Source organism: Podarcis melisellensis (assembly GCF_964234715.1).
Source record: "Podarcis melisellensis genome assembly, chromosome: 9".
NCBI classification, from domain to species: domain Eukaryota; kingdom Metazoa; phylum Chordata; class Lepidosauria; order Squamata; family Lacertidae; genus Podarcis; species Podarcis melisellensis.
The window spans coordinates 45,369,805-45,393,681 of record NC_138541.1 but is presented as its reverse complement, the minus strand read 5'-3'; the positions used below and the strand labels follow the sequence as shown (position 1 = coordinate 45,393,681).

The following is a 23,877-nucleotide window of genomic DNA, read 5'->3' as shown; positions in this document are numbered from 1 at the left end:
CAGGGCAAAATAAAAACAAATCACACCATTGCACTCATCAGGTTACCATTCTTCAGCAGTGGAACATTTTAAAATCACCGTCTTGAAGCTGGGAGACGAGGGACCACAACGCGCCCGGCTGATGCGGCAGCCCCCCACATCCAGTGGGCGGAAGGTGGGCAAGAAGAAAGATCCCCTCCCCACTGACTTCTGCCCCCTCCCCTATTGGCCCAGCCGCCTCTTCCCCTTGCCTTCCACCCGACAAAATACTGGCGGGCGGCTCACACGTGCGGGAGATCCTAATCCCGGAATCGGGGCTTGGGCTGGCGGGGGGCGAGGGTGGCCAGCCCGCCCTTCCGAGCCTCCCTCCCTGGAGAGCCGGCGCGCCCCGCAGCAGCCGCCTCTCACCTGATCCCCCCGTCCCGAGCTGCCCACCCCAGAGCAGGAGCAGCCGCGGCTGAGCAGGAGCAGCGCTTTCCTCCGGGGCTGCTGGTCTCCTCCTCCTCCTCCTTCTTCGTCTCCTCTTGTTCCTTCATGATCAGTTGAGCGCTGGCGGCGGCAGCAGCAGCAGCAGCAGCAGCAAGCTGGCTTCTCCGACAAGGCGCGCAGAAAGGGGAGGGGGCGCGACAGAGGCGGCGGTGGCGGAGCCCGTTGCCGGCGGAGAGGCAGGGCGGCTTCCTGCGCGGAGTCTCCCCGCCGGCCGCGACGCCCAGCCGCCCGCGCTCCGCCGCGCGCTCTCGCCCGCAGCCGCCTCCGCCAGGTGAACGGGGAGCTCTCCGCCCGAGGGGGGCCTGGTGGTGCGTCATGGCCCCGGGCAAGTGGGCGCTGAGGTGAAGCCGACGGAGGCGACGCGAGCCAGAGAGGCCGGGACCATGCGCAGCTGAAGAGTACCCCAAATAAAAGTTGGGCTAGGAGGCCAGCGAGGACCCGGCCGAAGCTCCGTCTCTTTTCAGGAAGAAAGAGGCTTCCGCCGGCCGCTCAGAATCACTGGGGCGAGGGCCTAGTTTCAGGTGAGGGTGGTAAACGGCTTAAGCCTGTGCCTGGACTGTACCACTTAAGGCGAGGGGTTGACATGCTAGAATTGTCCACGCGAGATACAAAGGCTAGAAGAAGCCAAGGAGGAGGATATCTTTAAAAGCCAGTGTGGTATATTGGTTTTCTTTGCTGGGCCAGGAGCAGGGAGATCTGGGTTCCAATCCAGCCACCTAAGACACCTTTCTGGGTGACCTTGGCGTGGTCTCTCTACCTTGCAGGATTGTTGGGGGCAATGAAATGGGCATGAGTGATGGGTGGGTGCCAACCAGAGCACCTGGCAGGAAGGATGAGCTCCAAATATAGAAAAATTTCTGCCCCTATGTATGTTCCCAAATGGGAAGAATTCCATCATGTAAACCGCCACCTGCGGTCTCAAAGTGGCACAGTCCAAGATACAGCTCCTGAGCTGCAGTTTGTATGGCAGTGTAATTATTGGCTTTACTAAAGAGTTGAGGCCAAAGGCGATGGGGGCAACAGAAGAAATGCAGCCACTAGTGTGTTTGGCACTGCTCCAACTCCAGTTGCATTTGGGTCTTTGCACAGTGCCCTTCTAATGGCAGAAAATGGAACATGGACAAATACAGTTGCTATCCCATTCAAAAATCACATCTGTAGAAAAGCAGACCAGTAATGAATCAAGTTGTTCGGGGAGGTTATGGAATATTCTAAGAGGTTAGACATGTATGTCGGGAAAATTTGGGTATGGTGGTTGGATTCCTGGACTGCAAGGTTGGACTTCAAAAGCCACTATGGATCTGGGAACAGATTGTAGTCACCATGGGGAAGCTGCTGCAGATGGTTTGCCTGTGGGGAGCAATTCTTGTCTTGGTAGTCATATTTGCAAGATCTCATTCGCTTCACCACTAGTAATATTTGCAAGATCTGACTCCCATCCTATTTGCATGTCGTAGTAAACCATAATGCCCTCTCATTCCACTCCTTCTGCCTTGTAGCCAAATACAACAGCCACAAGCTTTGGCTTACCATAACATGTGAACTTGTTTCTTCCAAACAAACCACAACTGGTAACACAATTGCAATCCAAAAATAAACACTACTCATTCAAATTAAACTATTTCCTGTGGCATGTAAACACAATCAAAGTGAGCCTCCGTGCTTTCATCTATCCAGTGGTTATGAAGGAATAGAGACTCGTGAATTATTCCTTTCACAACTTATCCTCACAACAACTATGAGAAATAAGGTCCACTGTGCATTATCTTAACAGCATGTTCATGACCCCCAGACATAGAGGAATTGGAAGGAAGCTCTTCAGAGATGAAATGGACATAACAATGACTACTCAAGAGTGAAATTAACATGGATCTTTGTTGCACCTGGAACTACCCTGCACCTCTGGGATCACCATCCTATTTAACAAATCTTTTCCTCAATGAAGAATGCTTGTGTGCTTTTGAGTTCTGTAGTGCTGGTGAGTTTTCCATGTGTTTTCCTTAAGTACATATGTTGTGTTTGGCAGTGATTACAGTTGGTAGCAATTAGATCTCTACTGTACTTTCTGATTCCTACTACCAAGTTCCCTGGACAAAAACTCATTCTTTCAGGATTATGTTGAAATGTACCTTAAAGTTGGTCAGAAACATGAGAGATTACACGGACTGATGGAGCAAACACACAAAAAACACACAAAAAATGTACAGGTACAGTACATGAAATCTTTTTCAAATTAGCTGAGGAATGTAAAATACATTCCTGCCATAGTAGAATAACTTAATGCAGAAGCCCCGTGTGTCTTTTTAGCTGCTATTAAGGTGTCTTTATGGGAGCCTTATGTCTTCTGTGATGGTGGCATATGCCATGTTGAATCAGCATACCATGTGGCTATTTCTGTTATTTTGTTTCCTTTTCTCTTTCCTTGTATAAAGCAACATGCATAAGAATGTAGAGCAAGCCTTCTCCATCCTGCAAATGAAAATATCTGTTGTCGATCCTCCGCAACACTATCCCCATTTAAAAAGATAATGGAACAATGATAGAACAAAATCAATTATGTTACTTGAACTGTGCAGAATGAATTTAGCAAATTCCTGTCTAAAGGACATCTGAAAGAAGCCGGGTTGGGGGAGGGGGGGTACTGATCATGACACTGGTTGTAGATCCTCTGATTTACACATATCACCAAATATGCTGCAGTCAAGGGGAAGGCTGAGTTGTAGAGCACATGCTTTGAATGCAGAAGTTCCTCAATTCAGTCACCAACATCTCTAGCTAGAGCTGTCCACAGAGAGCTTCTCTAGAATGGACCCATGATCTGACTTCACACAAGCAGTTTCCCATGCTACCTGCTTCCTTACACTGAAAGTAACTGAAGTTTCTCTCTACTGGAAAAGATGTAGGCTGTGTAAACACCATACATTTAAAGTGTGTGTGTGTGTGTGTGCGCGCGCACACACACACACACCCAATCCAAAGGGTGTTTCGAAATGCAGCTCTGTGAAAGGCATAGCTGTCAACTTTCAGATTTGAAAATAAGGGATCAGCAGCCTCGAAAATAAGGGATCAGCAGCCTCACCAGTCCTGGGGACAGTCTACAGGATATCTAACAATCTGGGATAGCAGCGGGAAGCAGCGGGAAACGGCGCTGGAATAAGGGAATTTCCCGCAAAAAAGGGAAGGTTGACAGCTATGGTGTAGGGTAGACTAAACTTTCTGGAATTATTTTTTGGGAGGCGTGGGGGTATGCTTTAAATGAATTGTGTGTGTGCAGCCTAAAACCAAAATGGTGTCTTCATTCTTGGATGTCAATGAACGGAATAGCAAGTTTGTATGTGTGTATTAATTACACACTTTTATACTGTGTGACTGGACCCAGATGGACTTAATTTCAATACAGACACATTTCTCCTCTGTGGCAAAAATCTGATGTCAACAGCTTTCCAGCTAGGAGAGAAAGCAGCAAGCATATGCTAAGGTCCTGAGACAACACGCAGGAAGCTTTTGATCCTGTTAATCAGTACAGAGCATTCAGGTTTAGTCAGTGTGAGTCATTTTGATCAACATGGGCCTCTCGTGCCTTTCATGTGAAGGGAACTATCCATCACCAATCCTAGTCTGTTTGCTATGTCATTATGGAATAAATACAGAATAAACTGTTGGGGACTTTGCAGCTACGTAGTAGAATGTTATGTCACCATATTTGTGGTTCTGCTGTCTGATATCGATAATAATTACTTCAATAATGGCTTTATAAAAGTTATGGAAAATACTGATTTTTTAAAAAATGTATAAATGACATTCAACAAGTCAGTTCTCCCTACTATGTCCCAGGTGTATGAGGTATAATGATAGTCTACTCTACAAGAGTCTTAATCATTACTGGGTTGAACAACGAGTGATGGGTGGCTGCTGTTCAAAGTGGTTGCCTAGACAACGTGCAAATATACAAGTTAGGCTTTGGGCAATTACTAAACTATTCATGATTTTCAAAAGAGAATCAACTGGAATAATACTAAAGTAGCAAAATATAAACAGAGTAATAAAAGCTATTCTGTGACAGTGTTAATAGAAAAGGAATTACCTTGATGAATTGGACAAAGGGACAGTGTAGTCCTATTCGCCAGTCTGCTTGACTTGGAGTGCATTCCTACCATCCCTGACTACTGAAATTACTGGCTGGGGTTGTTCCAGTCATCTGCAGAAAACAAGGTTGGGGAAGGTTGTGCTAGTCCAACACTTTGCAGAAGATGCCTCTGAATCGAGGGGGGCTAACCTATGGCCCTCCAAATACTGGACTATAACTCTCATCAACCTGTAATTTGCAACTTACTCTCTTTTTATCCAGCACCTAAACTCATAGAACATTCCTCAGTATCTTCCTGGGCTCACAGATCATTCCCCCTGTGTGTCATTTACCCTCTACCACAGGGAAAGCGCTCAACGAAGGTATGAAGCAAGGCTGTCAAGAACGTGCTCCCCAAACCCAGGATCCCATCCTTGGTGACTCAGCAGTTGCCAAATACACAGGGTCCAACACCTACATGGGACTCTGCTGCTGCTCCCTCTGTCTAACCAGCCTGGGTGAGGAGACCTCCAGACCTTACCAAACACCACTAAGAGTCCGGAGGGGAAAAAAAGGGGGGGGAGATCATGTTTCTTGAGCTAGTAGCTAACAAAATTATACAGGGCTAGTAACCAGGAAGCAAGAACTGGATTCAGTACCAAGGTTTTACCCAGGAAGACGTAGACTGAATTATAAAGGAAACAGATTTATTGAGCAAGTAAAAAATAACAAAGAGAACCCAAATACAAATAAACAACACCATTTAAAAATTGCAATTGAATAATACAACTGGGAGTTATAAACTAGAATAAATCAGCAAAGCTAACCTATTCAAGCTGTAATGCCCAACCACCCACAAACAAAACATTGAACACAGAAGAGGTAAACTCAAGATGTTACAGAGATATCACACACCATGTGGTTGTAGGAGGATGTGTCTGAAAACTGGGAATAAGGCTAGCTTTATACTAGAAAGCAGAGCAACCAGGATTGGTGGCTATTAACCAACGTAATATTACTTGGGTGGAATCTTTTAGTCAGTGCCTTGGCTCATGTATCCTCATGTGCAGTTAGCAGCCCTCATTCCTGACCGTGGAGCATGGCAGCTTAGAACACACAGGTGCCTCAACTCCACAAGCTTGTTCCAATCCAGGAGAAATAGTCTGAGGTTCTGCACTACTGATCTACCATACAGCATATGATGAAGCTACAAATAAGCTGTGGTTTACTTAACATGCACAAGAAATCCCTTGGCTAGAAGAAAAAAGGTGAAAGGTTCCCTATGCATGAATGTAACCAGGTCTTTTGTCTATTTACTAAGCATGTTTGACAACCAAGGTTATGTGAGGGACTGCTTTGCCCTGTGTGTCCCTGCCCAGTAATTGCATTTCTCTGTTGGAGTGTTGTTAAGAGTCCCATATGTCCCAGAAGTACTGTATGCCTGACATCAACTAGAAGCTGGGCTTTTAGTGTTACAGCTCCCAACTCTGTGGAATCAGCTTCCTATCAAAGAGTGACTCTGCCATTTTATATTGCATAGTACAGTGGTACCTCGGGTTAAGTACTTAAGTACTGGAGGTCCGTTCTTAACCTGAAACTGTTCTTAACCTGAAGCACCACTTTAGCTAATGGGGCCTCCTGCTGCTGCCGTGCCGCCGGAGCACAATTTCTGTTCTCATCCTGAAGCAAAGTTCTTAACCTGAAGCGCTATTTCTGTGTTAGCAGAGTCTGTAACCTGAAGCGTATGTAACCCGATGTTCCGCTGTATATGGAATTTTGCAATTGTGTGTTGTCAAGGCTGTCATGTATGCATGCTTAATTGTTGCTACACGTGTTGTTCCTTTCATATTTGCATTGTACATCAGTTTGGAAACATTTGTTGTGAAGTGCTTTGTGAAACCTTTTAACGAGTAAGTGCAGTGTGTATAACTCAGTGGTCACCTGTAACGAAGCCTTGATGCCCTCTTCTCCTTTGCATCTGTAGGAATGGGTGTGTTGAAGCAGAGGAGAGTGAAGGGGAATCATCATCCTGCCCCTACTACAGTAGAATGTTTTCCCTGAAAACTGGCCACAGGTTCCTCCTTCCTAATGAAGAAAAAGAGAAGGGTAGCAAGACAAATGGAGAAACAGAGAGGAAGTAGGTAACAGGAAAAGAAAGGTAAGGCTAGCCAGAAATGGAGTTCAAGGGAGGGAAATTGGGGGCCTTAAGAATTCAAACCAGATGTTTATGGTAGTATCACACCTATTTGGTACTTTTCATTATTTGACTGCCAGTTTCAGAAGCTCTTCTGTGTCTTCTTGATGTATTCAAGTGTTGGAGAGTGACATGCTTTGCTATCATAGCAGATCTCATTATCTATACTGAGACTCATTTCTGCGCACTCACAATATATATGTTGTACTTAATATTCTCTGGTAAGATTTCACAGCTAGTTCTCTCTCTCTCTCTGTATGTGTGTGTGATTAAAAAAACATTTTAGGTAACCTGCAATTGTTCATTATTTATCTGATCTTGCATATGATGCTTTATTCTTGGTTTACATCCAAGTGCCATTATTTCTTTTTCCACCATCTGTAGAGGTGGTGAAAAGAGTGGTATGACGTGTAAGGTGTGGAATCTAACAGCAAAGTAGTTGTGCAAAAGGCAGTGTGGATTGTGAACACAGTTGCCATAGAAAACAAGCTTTCCTGACTTCCAGATACCATTCCTCTCATCACACAACTCCTTGCAACTGGTTCCACACAGAGGTTGTCACTCTTGCTGAATACACAATGGCAATCATGCTTGTTCCACAATACAAGGGTGTTTCATCTATCAGGAGAAATCTCTTATTGAATTAGTGAATTTATATCTTCTACCTTAAAAAAAGAAATTTAGTTCTGTTCTTATTCTGTGCTTTTTCAACCATTCTTTATGGTCTTAGAATTTATTTTCTAAGAAGAGGGAAAATTTTGGCGAAAATTTCCATGGGTGGGGTGCAGGGTTTTGTTGTTGTTTTGTTGCTGTGCCCTACTTTTGAGTTTTTGGGGAAATTGTCTTTTCTTACATTTGACAAATAATCTGTCGTCGGATGATCTGCATTCTGCAGTCTTCCCGGCGGCCTTCCCTTCCTGAAAACCCCCATGATGTCCTTGGCCGGGTTTTCTTGTAAACGTTGGAAGCCAGGGAGGATGTCTGCAGTGCTTCAGTTGGCTGCTCACTCTCTTACTTTTAAAAGAAATCAGTGTGTATTATTCCATTTCCCTGTCTGTGGCTTCGCTATTGTGAAGAAACACCCTGTAAGCATAAATGAAGGAAATCATCTGAAGGGCAGCAGATGGTAATACTGTACCATTTTCAGATTTATCACTGTTCAGGAATAACCTCTCCTCCCTGTAACAATTTCACTAAAATTCAAAAGTGTTGCTTTTGTGGAGTGGGGGGGGGGTCAAAGGATAAATGATGGAAGAATGAAAAAACCAATGAACAGTTTGACCTCGCTAAAAGCTTTACAGACACTAATGGCTGGACAGACTGATGCCTAGTTACCTGCTGGAATGAGATGTTCTCCCTTTCAGCCTTTTCTCTTTCTCTTTCTGAATTTCTCCGTCATACCCAGTGTTCAGATACTTAACCTCTACCTTCCCTGCGATGCTTCATGTCTTTAATTGTATTAAAAGCCCACAGGCAGGGGCTTGTTATTACTTTTAATTATTGTACAATAATAGCACCTGGTAGATGTTAGGTGTTGTGTTACTTACTGCAAAGAAGTCGAGGAACTGTGAGCTTTGCGTCCAGATTGCAGCACTGTGGGTGCTTGTGTTTGTTACTATGTATGTTTTCAGAGATCTTGGGTTGCTGTGTAGGTTGTGGAACCAATTAGATCAAAATACGTGGAAGGCATTCTGGTGAATAAATGGAAAACAAGATGCTTGAAACAGTTGCACCTTCAGAGGTGAACAAAGCTGGACCTAGCTGTCAGGAACAGCAGTAGAAAAGGCAATTTTTTTTTTTTTTTTTAAATGCTGGCTTTTAGGGAAAGAGTGGATTCCTGCCCCCCTTTAAAATATTACTTCTGTGGTTGAATGTTGGACGTTTGTAACTAAATAAACAATTTCTTGCAGGCAAGAGTTCATACGAAGGAGCCATAAGTCAGTGGTAGAGCACATGCTTTTCAAGCAGAAGGTCCCAGGTTTAACCTCCAAGTATGGCCAAGAGAGGGATGCGGGTGGCGCTGTGGGTTAAACCACAGAGCCTAGGACTTGCCGATCAGAAGGTCAGCGGTTTGAATCCCCGCGATGGGGTGAACTCCCGTTGCTCGGTCCCTGCTACTGCCAACCTAGCAGTTCAAAAGCACGTCTGGTGGGAAGGTAAACAATGTTTCCGTGTGCTGCTCTGGTTTTCCAGAAGCAGCTTAATCATGCTGGCCACATGACCCGGAAGCTGTACGCTGGCTCCCTCGGCCAATAAAGCGAGATGAGCGCTGCAACCCCAGAGTCAGCCATGACTTGACCTAATGGTCAGGGGTCCCTTTACCTTTACCTTTACCTTTATGGCCAAGAGAGATCCCTGTCTTTACTGCCTGCCCCTGGGTGATCAGGAAACTGAATGCAGAGTGTGATAGAAACAGGCTGGATTCTCAATAGTTGCAGGTATAATGATAATGATAATGATTGTTATTATGATGATGACCATTTTTATCATGATTATTTATACCCCTCCCATTACTGAAGGATGAGAACAAATTTAGTCCCACACCCAGTTGTGACCTTAAGCACATCCCTTTATTTTGCCTGAAATATAAGCAGGTAAGTGGGACACTCTTACGTGCTTGGTGCAAAGTTTCCACTCCACCTGTAAAACTAGGTGGTCTTTTCTGCCCGTAATCCTGAAGGTAGCCCAAGTATTCTTGAAGGGCATGAATATCCACTGTACCTCCAGAGGCCTTTGCAATATACAAGCCCTCCCTCCACACAAACGTGTAATGATGATAGGCATTTTGCCACTAAATAATAAATTATGATGACATGTGAGGGCGGCATGTGTTTGGGGATAGTGTTGAAGATGTCTCATCTGAAGCTTCGTCTGTCTTGTTGGAAAACAGATGCCAAGAGATGCCAAGTGTGAAACGCACTGTGGATAAATGCTTGTGACAAATGATTATAGATGCTGAAAGCTGCTTTCTGAAAAGATGCTGGTAAAAATTATTTGAATGAATTAAGTTACATTCTGGAAAGTACAATCAATCTCTCCATCATGATAAGTCCATAATGTGCTCAAACGGGGGCAAGGGGTGCTATCTAAAAATTAGAGGTGTTTTTTGGACAAATAGAAGTAAGAAGTCTTCTCTTCAGACCACAACTTCATTTAAATTCTTAAGTACCTGTATGTATGTATGTATGTATGTATGTATGTATGTTTGTTCTTCATCCAATCTGGGTCTTCAAATTAAGACATCAAAAACATATTCATTTTCAAATGACATTTATAGCCCTTTGATCAGGGTCAGCAAACTTCTTCAGCAGGGGGCAGGTCCAATGTCCCTCAGACCTTGTGGGGGGGCTGGACTATATTTTTTGGGGGGAAATGAACGAATTCCTATGCCCAACAAATAACCAGAGATGCATTTGAAATAAAAGCACACATTCTACTCATGTAAAAACACCAGGCAGGCCCCACAAATAACCCAGAGATGCATTTTAAATAAAAAGACACATTTTACTTATATAAAAACACGCTGATTCCCGGACTATCCGTGGGCTGGATTTGGAAGGCAATTGGGCCAGATCTGGTCCCCGGGCCTTAGTTTGCCTACCCATGCCTTTGATTATAGAAGCACAGTTTCCAGTTTGTTTGTGCATATAACTTGTGTGTGCTTTAAAAATACCGAATGGCTGTGTATCACAGTTTTCTCTGTTACAAATAGGTTTTTTGAAGTGGGTGGGGTGGAAGGAACATTTTTAGTTCAAAACACATCAGTTGCTGTAAATAAGATTAATGCTATTTGACGAGAATTTCAGCTGCAGTTACACAAGCCAGCTCCATGGTGGAGCCAAAGGTATCTCTTTACATTTGTTTCTCAAATAAACCCCCAACCAAACCCACCAAACAATATTCTGATCATATGCAGTTATTCTGTTAGGAAATATACAGATAAATTACTGGATCCGTTATGTAAGGATGCCTAAAAGTAACACCCCTCGCCTTATTTTCTTTTTGCAGCTGAAATAATACTACAATAATTAATTATAATTGATCAGCTTTTAAAAAGATATAAAGAGAGTATCTAAATAGGAAAGTTCATGTGGTGGGGGAATTCACACACTTTTAGATGAATATTGATCATGTCTTGCATTCCTTAAAGTTGTTGTTTTATTTTTAAATGGCAAAACATCGGAGAGGCAGCGTTGCCCCTCTCCAGTCAGGTACCCTACGCCCCTGCTTATGATTCACATTCAGCTAAGAAAGGAGGGCAAATGGTCAGTTCACTTTGCATTTAAATGCAAACTTACCTACTTCTCACTTGCTGAAGCAATGCATCAACCAAAGTACAGGCATTTTATAAAATTTGCACTTCTCCAAATTTTGCAATGTAGTTCTACAGCCCAGTAATGTGCACAAAGTTCCCTATATTTAGGGTGAATTGTGTGTTAAAATGCATATATTAAGAACATAAGAAGGGTCTGCTGGATCAGGCCTAGGGTCCATATAGTCCAGCATCCTGTTTTCATAGCTGACAACCAGACACCTATGGGAAAGGTGCAAACAGTATTTGAGCACAATAGCACTTTGCGCACCTATGGCTTCCAGCTACTGGTATTCAGAAGCGTTACTGTCTCCAGCTGTGGAGGCAGAGTATAGCCACCATGGCTAGTAGCCTTCAATAGCCCTCTCCTCCATGAATTTGTCCAGTCTTCTTTTAGAACCACCTAGGTTAGCGGTCATCACCACCTCCTGTGGGAATGAGTTCTATAGAAGCTCTCCCCCCCCCCCCCGTCCTGTATCTTCCAAAATTCAGCTTCACTGGAAGTCCATGAGTTCTAGTGTTATGAGAGAGGAAGAGAGTGTATATTAGCAAAAGTAAAAAACAACACATTATTTTATAAGAAAACGCTTTGTGCAAATGTTTAACTTAGACAAAATGGCATACAAATGTGTGTATTCAGAGAAATTCACTGATTAATTTTCATGAGGACTGGAAAACTGAGAAAAGCCAAAACTGACAGTTTCACCCATCCCTATGTTCAACATCCCTTCTTTCTGAACTGAGATCCATATGTGCTAACATATATTTCTGTCCTAAGTATGTTATTCCTACATAGTGTGACCAGGTCAGGAGTGGTGGCAAGAGTCCTGCACCTTTCATAGTTGTGTAGAAGACTGAATCTCAGGAGGTATAGTTTGTCAAGCATGTTATACCCCTTTGCATTCACTTGCATACACCAGTGTGGTGTAGTGGTTAAGAGTGATAGACTCGTAATCTTGGGAACCGGGTTCGCGTCTCCACTCCTCCACATGCAGCTGCTGGGTGACCTTGGGCCAGTCACACTTCTCTGAAGTCTCTCAGCCCCACTCACCTCACAGAGTGTTTGTTGTGGGGGAGGAAGGGAAAGGAGAATGTTAGCCGCTTTGAGACTCCTTAAAGGGAGTGAAAGGCGGGATATCAAATCCAAATCCAAACTCTTCTCTTGAAAAACTATGCCTTCTTTTACACAACCAGTTTGCATCTGTATTAGGATTGTTCTAAATATGTATGTTTGTTTCTTTTTTGATCACGTTGTTTGCCACCCATGGCTCCTTTGGAATGAAGGTCAGGATATAAATTTAATGCACAAAGAAATAAATAAACTATTAAATGTGTAGGCATTCTATCCTCTTTTTCACCTGGCTATATTATTTGCACCTGAGTCTGGGGGGAGAAGACTGGAAGAGTATTTCACATTTTCCTCTGAGTTGTTGCTATCCTTATCCTTGAATGATGTTTTAGAAATTAAAAAAAAGTGTGGATCTTTTATTAAGAGAGATGCAAAACAGTTTTAGTTCATTCAGGCTTTTACAATTGCCGTCCCTGCTGATGGACTTCTGTTGACTGATGACAATAACACATTATTATTGAGCTTTGTGTTCCTGTGAAAACATGCAAATGAAAGGAACTCCATTGTTGTTTAAAGAAGGTTTATGAAATTACAGCCAGGGAATGTGATAATCAGGGTAAATAAAATAATAGCTTAAGCAGAAATTAGAATGACAACCAACTGGAAGCCATTGTATGTAATTACTAAATCATTTTAAAACTCCATTTATTTTAATGAACCAAAGTGATTAAAAAACAAAACCAAAAAAATTCTTCCTACAGTGAAAATGCCCAGGGTACTTTATATATTTGCAAGGAATTTATTTATTTATTAATTTATAAGATTTCTTACCTTCACCATTGGGTGCCAGGGCGGATTACAACAATAGAATATACAATTATAAAAACAACTAAAACAATTGCAGATGTTTACTGATTCATTTGACAATCTGTAATTACAGTTGTCTCTTAAGTGGTATATAGGAGACACAATAAGACTAAAAATGAGTTAAAACCATAACATCAGAATTCAATTTAAAAACCTGCTGAATTTTTTTGGGGGGTAAACCTTTCCTTATGTCCCATAAGTTGAAAAGGATGGGGGCCTGTGTCTCACCTCAACTTGAAGAGGTCATAAAATTGGAGCCACATAATTGAATGCATGGCTTTTGGTAGATATCAGCTAGGCATGTGAGCCAATGAGAAGGAGCACGAACAGTGATTCCTCCAAAATCCTCAGTGATTGGACAGGGATATAAGGAAGCGGGTGGTATCTGAGCTATCCAGGATCCAAGTTCTTAACAGCCTTGTAGAGTAATACAAGAACCATGAACCTGGCCTGGTAGCATATGGGCAGGCAGTGCAAGCTATTGACAAATTATTTGTCTGCCCCTGTTGACTGCAGTATTCTTCACTAACTAGAGGCTTCAGACAGACCCAAGGGTAGCCCCATGTAGAGCACATTGCAATAATCAAGTCTTGTGGTTACCAGAGCATTAATCACCATAGCCAGACTATCTCTGTCCAAGTAATGGGATAGCTGGTGCACCAGCCATAGCCGGTAAAAATCACCGAGACTACCTGAACCTCCAGCAACAAAGATGGGTCCAGGAGCACCCACAAATTCAGAACCTGCTCTTGCAGAGGAAATGCAACTAGCCAGTCTCCTGGGCATTGAAACTACTAATTCGCAATGCCTATGTCTTCCTAGGGTCAAAGCTCAGCTTAAAATAAAATAAAATAAAACTGCTCCAAATGGAATAGAATGATATAAGGTGTGTTGTAGACAGAAGGTTCATGTTTGGGCACCTGGTGCCATCAGCCAAGGCAGAAAATGAAAGTGCCCTTTAGGTTGTGACAGCAGCAGCCCATTGTGAGACCCTAATTGACTGCAACTTCAAAATCATTTCTCTCCCTTCAAATTGCCTTCTTTCTAGTAAGAGTGATTATTTTCCACATAGCCAGTCAGATGTCACTGAGAGCCAAAAAGGTATGTCAGAGCAAAGGCAATGCTTTCTGAAAAGATATTAACCTCTTTCCGAATTAGCTTAGTTCACCTGCTGCAACCTCTTTATATGTGACAATATCACTGTGCTAGAAAAATATGCTGAAACGCTTAACAGTCAATCAGGGCTGCAAATATAGTGAACAAAGGGGAAGAAGGTCAACTTATGGCATATATTTTTATTCCCACGAGAACAACCCAGTGGAGAAAACCTGGTTGGCCTTAAATGACTGCTTTTATGTGTGTAGCCTGTTTTTCTAACAGTGCACACTGTTAGAATCCTAAGATTCATGAGTTCAGGGCAGGCTACACCCAGGTTAATGTGCATAGCAGCCTCCCTCAACCTGGTGCCCTCCAGACATTTTGTATTCCAAATCCCATCAGCCCCAGCCAGCATGGTCAACGGTAGAAGATGATATGAACTGTTGTTCAAAACATAAGGAAGGCTAGGTGTGTAGGATTGGAGCCTAAAGCACTTCCAGTAACTGTGAAGCTCCTAAACTATATGATCAGTCCATAAAATTGAGACTTCAGCAGTGAACTCTATTGAGAAATCAACATAGTAAATCAACAAAGCGAGGGGAGAAACCCACCAAGACATTAAATGGTTGGTTAAGCCACTATCTAGAGAGTCTTGGCTCAGAGTCTGTCAGCAAAACAATCTTAATATTTGTGTATCGATTCTCTCATAATGTTAGTGGTGGATTTGGGGCAAGATAGACATAGGAAGCTGCCTTATAATTAGGACATTGATCGATCTACATCAGTATTGACTGACAGCAGTTCTCCAGAATATCAAACAAGCAATGGTATTCAACCATGTTTTACTCACAGCAGATCCATTGAAATTCATGGACATGACTAAATTAGGTGCATTACTTTCAGTGGGTCAACTCCAATGGGTGGCTGATAACACCCCATGTTCTCTTCCAGCCCTCCCTGAAGATACCAGAGATTGAGCCTAGTACCTTCTACGTGCAAGTCATAATGTCTCCCAGTGAGCTGTAGCCGTTCTCCAAGGCATGATGCTAGCAAAGGTATGGTTCCCATTTGCAAAGATAATGAAAATGGCATTTACAGGGAAACATAAGTGGAAGTTACCCTAATTTTACTGTGTTCACAGTTTCATAGTTACAAATGTCCCCAAGCTGATTTTCTTCAATCTAGCCAACACCAATCCAGATGTTGTTGAATTCCAATCTGACCCAGGACAGGTGACCAGTGGTCATTTCAAGGACTACAGGTTCCCCATCCCACAGCTAAGCTCATATCTGGTTTTGGATCCTCCTTGGAAATAAAAATTAATTTCCAGATTCTGCATTTGCTGGGGGAAACCTGATGAGAGGGAGAAAGGTTAAGGTCTTTCCACTGCCTGGCTATTCTCTGCAATTGACTCATTTAGCCCTGTATTAGTATTGTGAGAGAAGTCAAGGCTTAGGAATACTTCACTTCTTTCATAGTGTCTAGTTTGGCCTTTCAAGACTTCTGGAACCATTTTGATTCTTGGTTCTCATTCTGAGGTATATGCAATGGCTCAACTTCAACCTGCTTTTTTGGGTTCAGTTCCCTCAGAGGGTTTTATTTATTCAATGTTCTCAGAGTCCCTGAACTTCAGTTTTCTTTTATGCCTTCCTTATACTTTCTATGCATCTCAATTTTTTCCTGTTCTGTCTCAAAAGGAGATATTTTATTTAATATTTTATGAATCTGTGGTCTCTTTGCTGTCCTCTTAAATATCATGTGTTTGGGGAGTACATGTTGTGGGGAGAGTTTGAGCCTTTGCTTCCTTTCAAGACTTTGCTAAAGTTTTCCCTGGAGGTTTTTTAGAAAGTCCTTCAAGCAATAGTTCCTGGTTTCTTGCAGTTCCTTTTCTCCCTTAACCTACACCAGCGAATAAAGATTTCATTTTCTTTTAGGACAGAAAAGTTTCACAGGAGTTTTCTTTTCCCAGTAAAACTTCTCTTCTTCTGTCAGTCATGTCAGACAGTTCGGAGACAAGTCAAATTTTCTTGCTTTTTTGGTTGGTGATATTCAACCCATTTCTACAACTGAAACTATTTTCAGTGGGAAATGCTCACATGTAGCTTCTCTTGAATAGCAAAGGAAAAACCTTCTAAAGCAAAATCTGAATTTGGGGGTTCTTTCTTAGGTAACTGTCTGAGGAAATGAGGGAGGAAATTTGAGAAGACAAGCAAAATTTCTCAGAATTTCTTCACACATCCTAAAATTGACCTTGGGACAATCACTGTCTCTCAGCCTGACAAGATTGTGGTGAGGATAAAATGTGGAGGGAAAGAATGCTTCCTGGAGGAAAGATGGGATAAAAATGTAATAATAAATAAATAAGGCTCACTTCCATCGAAATATGGATGAAGAACCACTAGCCCAGGGTGGTAAACTGTGACCTTTCAGGCTTCTCTTCCCAGCCCCTGAGGCTCTCTTTAGGCCACACCACTTCTTCCGGACCCCTCCCCAGGCTACATTCTTCACTCTTCTTACTTCATGCCTTCTTTGAGTGCTTTTGTCTGGCTGGAATGTGCCTTTGAACTGTGATGATGTCTCTTCCTTGCCTAGACAGAGGAATGACAGCTGTTTCTGAGTAGAGGACAACTCAGAATTTCACTTGGGATACCCTCAGAGCTGCTGTGTCACTGGAAGGAGAAGAGGATCAGATCAGGGAAAGCCTCTCCTCATCCAAGAAGGGAGGTGTTGTGGGCGGGACGCGATTTCTGCATCACACAGGGTGCATTACGCCCCCTGCCCCACTCACCTGGCTGGCGCACCATGCCCACAGGTAAGCGCCCAACCGGGCGGCTTGGAGGGGGCGTGGTTTGCAGTTTAACTTACTGCTGTGCCAGCCATTCCGCCTCATTTTCTGCCTTCTCGTCACGAGTCACTCACCCTCCACTCCCTTAGAGCTTAGTTTTTCTCTTGACCTTGACCCTATGGACCTTAGGTTGGTCGCCCAGGTTGCCTAGGGGGCCTGGTAGGAATTTTTCCAATTGGCATTAGGCCTTTTGGTTTTTTCGCCTACCTCGTAGCAATCGTCACTTGGTATTGGCAGTTAGGTTAGGCATTGGAATGTGTTGATGGTGTGTGGAAGGGCTAGGTGTGGCCATCACCTACCCCTTCAAATTTGGGTATTCCGTTAAAGGAATCCGGCGGTCGTGGATCCTGTCCGATGCCTGCTTGGCGGGAGGCCATGGCACGACCCTCGGTGACATCAGGGGGGAGCTTATAGTTGTATTAGCATCAACAGGCTCCACCTTCTGGTGAATAAACCCCCTTTGGGCTCACCCCTCTCCGAGTGGGTGGAGTCAATCTGTCGTGGTCCAATGCCTAAGCCAATACCTTCTCACTTGCTGTAATCAATAAAGTTGTAGCCTTTTCTTGCCCATTAACCTTATACTCTGTGTCTGTGTGTCTTCATTCCACAAAGCGGGAATTGGGTCCTCGAACCACAACCCATGGATAGAAAGAAAAGACAGGCATTTATTAGCCATCCACTTCACAGATGACTAGATATCCCATTCAACTGGACTTTCTATGGTCAAGGAATCAAACTGCTCTGGAGAGGGCCCCGTAGTGACTGGGCTTTTCATATTCCTTTGTCTGGGATGCCAACTCAGAATAAATTCCTCCTGAAAAAGATGAACTGTTGCAGTTCTTAGTGATCCCTTTATGGCTGCAGATCATCTATTCCATGAAGACTCACAGAAGCCTTAGGGGTATCTAACCCAGAGAGACTTGTTCCTCCATATGACATAACAAAAAAATGACGAAAAAAGAGTTTATCAAATAATGTTTGACTCGAATCTAGAGGTTATGGAGACTATACACTCAGACTTTGGGGAGACTTTTGATCTCCCCATTCATCAACAGTCAATGACTAAACCTGCTGTACATATGTAGTGTTGTCATATTTCAAAAAGTAAAAACCAGGAGATCCTGAAAGTTGTTGAGCATTTTTAGGAAAAGCCCAAAATTGTTCAGCTTTCTGTCTCTCTCTCTCTTTTTTTTCAAAAGTGCCCCATAAACATGATTTTTCGATTGACTTGCCTAAGATCCAGGACAAAGCACCGTCCTTCAGAAATTCTTCCTGACATCAATTCTGCCTTTGAAATCCCAGTAATTTATGGCAGCCCTATACAAAGGTAATAGTCAATCAATTGTTCTGGCCACTTTTACCTCTGGAACTATCTACTTTTTTTGCCTCTGGTCAACCTATTGCTGACATGCAGTCCCTGAAAAACTACCCAGGAAGGAATTTGGCTATCAGGAAAAAGGTTCTGTACTATGGTTGTAAATGGAAATTTTTTAATTCTACTGAGAATCAGTACATTTCTCTAACATTGCCTCCCGTGACAAGAAGAAAATCATTTAAGCAGATATTCAAAAGAAGAAAATCTAAATTTCCATGCTGTTCTAAATGAGGGCTTTAAACTCTGTTCTTCCCCTCCATAATCTCTTAGTATTGCCTATTTAGGAATAATTTCCAGATTATTTTCCCATAGGTCAACATAACTACTTCAGTTCCATCATACTGAGGGTTTTAGTGATATTTCCACATCATTAGTCATGCTCCATTCTGTCTGTCTGTGTATATTTCCTTCTCTTATCTTTCTACAATCTAGCATAGTAATTTCTGAGACCTCATGTTGAGAACTTGTCTGCTGTAAAACAAATAATGTGTTTGTAGCAAGATGCAGTTTTCCATTTTGTATGCACCACAGATACTGCATTAGACGTGCACAGCTTTTTCTAAGTGAGATGGGGGAACCCATTGAACTGAATGGATTTGACAATTTGCATTTGATGCTCATGTTTACTTACCTGCTCTTCCCTATGTTACACAGCTGTAAGTATGTGTTTTGACATTCTGCTTCTATATAATTAGAGTAAGATGCAGATGTGGGGGTCACATGCTGTTGTGGAGTCAATTCCACCCACTCTATGGGAAATGTTCTCTCTCTCCTCTCACAATGCATTGTTCATAAAATGAATTGGCAACAAAATGCAATACAAGCCAAATTGATCAACTGGAATGGATCCAATACTAGTCAAACCCAATATCAAGGTTGACTATCCCTAAAAACACACATATTTGAACGGTTCTTTCTGCATGCTAAACTTAGTAAATTTTAGAGCTTTGAATTCGTTCAACTATAACATGTAATTCATGCTAACAGTGCATTCCCATGTATATTTGCTCAAAAGTCAGTCACACTATGTCCATGAAGCTTAATCATAGGTAACTGCATAGAATTGCAGGTTAAATGTGGTTTCTTTATCCAATCTGCCCAGTAGTCAAAGATTCTGTTTCAGCTTCTTTTGGCTAGTGATAAAACCTTTGGAGAAATTTATACAGTACTTAAAATTAGCACAGCATACTTGGTAAGTTTGCTATCCTCCTAAATATAACTTCAATTTCTGGAAAACACACCTCCACTGTGTGAAGACAGTGTGAAGACATGTGCTAAAATGTGTGGAAGTGGTTGCATGTTGACTGAACTCTGAAGTATTTTAAAGTATTTTGTTTTAATGCATACAAAACACATTTTTATGCACACTTTCCCCAACAGATGTATTTTAATAAAGATTTTTGGTAGAAGAACTGCATCACAAAATTTGGAGGGGAGTGAATCTTGAAGGGCCTTTGAGTTTTGGTTTGCATATTATTTCAGAATAAAATGCGTTAAAATGCGACCTTAATCAAATTTCTCCCTCATCCCTACACTATTATTGGGTAGCAGGAATCCAACTACAAAATACATAAAAGCACCACCTCCATTTTGAAATCTGCATGTGCAGAAGTAACTGGATTCCCCTCTGAAGTACACAGTTTGATGGAATGGATGTACATTACATAAGTGGTTAAAATGTCAATTGATATGGTCACACCTAATTATTTTATCATCTGTATTTGAAGTGCATTGATCCACCATACCGGAGTTAAAACCCCTTCCTCAGTCATGATTTTAACTGTTTTCATTTTTTTCTATTCTAATCTTAAAATATGCATCACCTATCAAGTGAAGTTATAATGCCCTACATGCATAATAGAAGGTCACCTAAAAGTTAAAGGGACCCCTGACTGTTAGGTCCAGTCGCAGACAACTGGGGTTTTGGCGCTCATCTTGCTCTATAGGCCAAGGGAGTCGGCGCTCGTCCTCAGACACCTTCCAGGTCATGTGACCAGCATGACTAAGCCACTTCTGGCGAAACCAGAGCAGCGCACGGAAACGCCGTTTACCTTCCCGCCGGAGCGGTATCTATTTATGTACTTGCACTTTGACGTGCTTTCAAACTGCTAGGTTGGCAGGAGCAGGGACTGAGCAATGGGAGCTCACCCCGGCACGGGGATTCGAACCGCCGACCTTCTGATTGGCAAGCCCTAGGCTCTGTAGTTTAACCCACAGCGCCACCCGCATCCCTAGAAGGTCACTTACGTATAAGCAAAAGACCAGTTACCAACCTTGAACAAACATTCCTGTCTCATTTCCTATTAAACAAATTGGAGTAAGGACAATATAATGTGCTAAGGATACAAATTCTATTGCATCTCAATCTCAATAACCCCTTCGTTTCTGCACTAAATCCCAATGAAACAGGCAGCACCAATACTGTATGTTAGAACTCCAGTTCTTGAATGATGCACATAGATTTTTATTTTCGTCAGGTTGTGTTTTCTTCTTTATGCTTTTATGATTCTTTTAGTCATTTCATGCTTTTTATTGTATATTTTTTCTACTATTAAATGGTCTAATATATAACTAAAGCTACAACCCAGAATATTTCTTGTGCTAAATGGAAAAAATGATGGTCCTTTCATTTTATATGTTAATTTGAAATGAAGAAAGAAAGGTCCCTAATTCACTTAGGTTATCTGAGGGAGACAGTTTTCCATTTTACTTTTATATTTACAGGAATACTTTAGCTCTTAACAGTGCAACTGTATGCATTTTTACTCACAGAAAATTCCACTGTAATCAGTAGGGCTTACTCTCTAGTAAATGTATGCAGTGTTACCCTGGCAATCTACATTTCTGTTTCCTACTTCATTAATGAACTCATGGGAGCACCTCAAGTAAGAAGCTAGCAAAGACCTGTGGCTTTAGAGGAAACTTTAGACCGCTTCCTAACAGAAGTCATTTCCATTAATATTGCACCTTAAGAACTTTCCTCTTGCTCTGGCAGAGAGCCATTTACATTAGCTTTTTGCATGAATTCTAGGATTAAAAAATGTCTGCTGATGTGTAGCAGCAAGTAAAATTGTATAAAGGACAGAGTGCACCACTTTACAAAGCCAGCTTATATTTCTTTAATACATTTGCTCTTGAAATGAGAAGCTTTCAATTCTCTCGATTTTTAGACTGAAAGTAAAAAAAAAAAAAGGTGGTGAGTTGTTTGATTTGTCTTGCTTTTGGTTTTTTAAAGAACAAAGAACTCGAAGCAGCCTGTGATAATCCAGCAAGTTGCTTCCATTTCTAAAAGTTAAATCAAATTTTAGATGGAAACGGTGGCAGGTAAATTATCGTAGAACTAGGGAGCTGGAAGGGATCTTTGTCATCATCTAGTCTAACCCCCTTCTCAGTGCAGAAGGTAAAATATAATGCAAGCACATTATCCCTGACAAATGGCTATCCAACCTCTGCTTAAAGGTCTCTAGCAATGGAGAGCCCATTATTCTTCCTCTGCGGAGCTCAGGGAACCATTGAAGTAACATTCCCAAGAAGAAACTCCTGAAAGATAGGCCAGGTTAAGTCCGTGAGCTTCATGGCTGAGGAAGGAACTGAGCCTACTCTTTTCGCATCAAAACCCAGCATGTTGTAGGCTTCATGGACAACTACTGGTATGTTCTTGTAGTAATACTGAGATTAACAATACCAATTGCAATGACGTGAAATGAAGCTTTAGGATGGAGCCCATGGCCAACCCATTTCATCCACAACAGCTTACCATCTCAATTTACTATTGTATATGACAGGGATAGGAACGTCTGCTCTGTTGCAGAGTAGCTATAGGAACCCAAAAAACTTGCCTTGCACTGGCACAGATCGTTGGTCCATCTGGCTCAGTATTGTCTTCACAGATTGACTGTGTCTGTCCAAAGTTTCAGGAAGGGATGCCAGGGATTGCAATGGAATCTTCTGGGTACAAAGCAGCTGCTCTGCCACTGAATATGTTCCTTCACCAAGGGGTGATTCTAGGGGTGAGTGCACACTAATGTTCTAAAAGATGCAGTTTGTAACACAGTCTGGTATAGTTTTAAAAAAAACAAAAACCCTGAAACATGTATTGCAAAAAATTGAAATTGACTGCAAAATCCAAAAGGTAATTGCATCAAAATCCATGTATTAGTCTTAAAAAATGCAAATTAGGCTGTTTCTCTTAAGAATGTGAAATGAACACAATTCTCCAACTCAGTAAGGGACTCCTTGCCAGTTTCCTAAGAGAGAAGTTACTTGTGTGAGGCCTCATTGCAGGGCAGTTGGAAAACCCGAAATCTAAATCCCAGTTTTACATTCAAACCAGGAAAACTCAAATTTTCTAATTTTCTCCAGGCCCCTTTTACCTCCTCAGTGCACTTTTTCATATTCTTTGTGCAGTGTCGCTTATATTATTGATAGTGGGGATTTAAAATGCATCCAAATTGTGTCAGCAGGAAAACCACTGCAATAACATTGTTAATTATTTAGCATTATTCCCTTAAACACAACTAAGATGGGTAGCAATATAATTATTTAGTGTTTGGTTAAGAAGATGGCTTATATTTTATTGTTTGGTTATTTTAGCTGCTAGCCAAGGCTAGAAAAGTGGCTAGATCCTAGTCCAGACAACAACATTTCCTAAGTAACAATTCATATATATTCAGTATTTCATAAAAATGATTTCTCCTAGACTTAAACCTCTGTTAGTGGAAACTATGTGCTTACATACAGGAAACTTAATTGTTGTTTGCAAGTTGTAGGATAAAAGGCTGCCTAAGATAAAATATGGTTAGGCAATAAAAGGCTGTTTAAGCCACTTATTCTCAACTGCCTGTCAAAAAGCCATTGAATGAACAAATGCCACAGACCAAGTTGAAACCACCCAAAGACCTGGAAGGCATCGTTTAGACTTCTGCAAAAAGGCTGGACTTTGTATTCCTCAGATACAAATATTCTGACAGAAGTCAAGGTCTGAACCAAAATGGCTGCCTCATACTCAGACAGTCAATATGGGGAGCAGACTTTGGGTGCCTTTTTTCATGGCTTGTAAATGAAAGTGAGAGGCAGAATTTACCTCAGGGAGAGCAGCAGCAATGTGGCTGTTATTAGTAGCCGCCATTTACCCCACCAATCCAAAGCCACCTCTCAGCATTGACACAGAGCTTTGCAGGGGAACTTCTGGGAGAAAAAAAAATGGCAATCACTAGCTAACAGACACTTAGAGGGATGCTACTGTTGCTACTGCACACACCATGCAACACAGGTATCAAAGTAAGACAAAATTGAGTGAATAATCTTGGCCACCTATTGTCCCTGAAATTGTCCCACAGTTTGCCCTAAAGTTCTCTTTTGGAGTACAGTGGTACCTTGGTTTTCGAATGTCTCCATTGATGAACATTTCGGTTTTTGAACGTCGTAAACCCGGAAGTAAATGCTTTGGTTTTCGAACGCGCCTCAGAAGTTGAACATGAAACGTGGCTTCCGTTTTGAGGCTTCCGTATTGAGGCTTCCATTTTTGAACGTTTTGGAACTCGAACAGTCTTCCGGAACAGATTACGTTCGAAAACCGAGGTA

General features: G+C 42.2%; 1 protein-coding gene across 3 annotated transcripts in view; it reads right to left on the bottom strand.

The window, feature by feature from the left end:
- Positions 1-611, bottom strand: part of GALNTL6 (polypeptide N-acetylgalactosaminyltransferase like 6) — a 452,866-nt gene extending 452,255 nt beyond the window's left edge. The window contains exon 1 of one of the 3 annotated variants that reach the window (XM_081926064.1): positions 388-611. The gene's annotated coding sequence lies outside the window, so the exon portion shown is untranslated. Of the gene's footprint in view, positions 1-26; positions 120-387 lie in introns of those variants that run through there. The other 2 variants (XM_081926066.1, XM_081926067.1) reach the window with 2 other exon arrangements.
- Between the last annotated feature and the right edge of the window lie 23,266 nt (positions 612-23,877).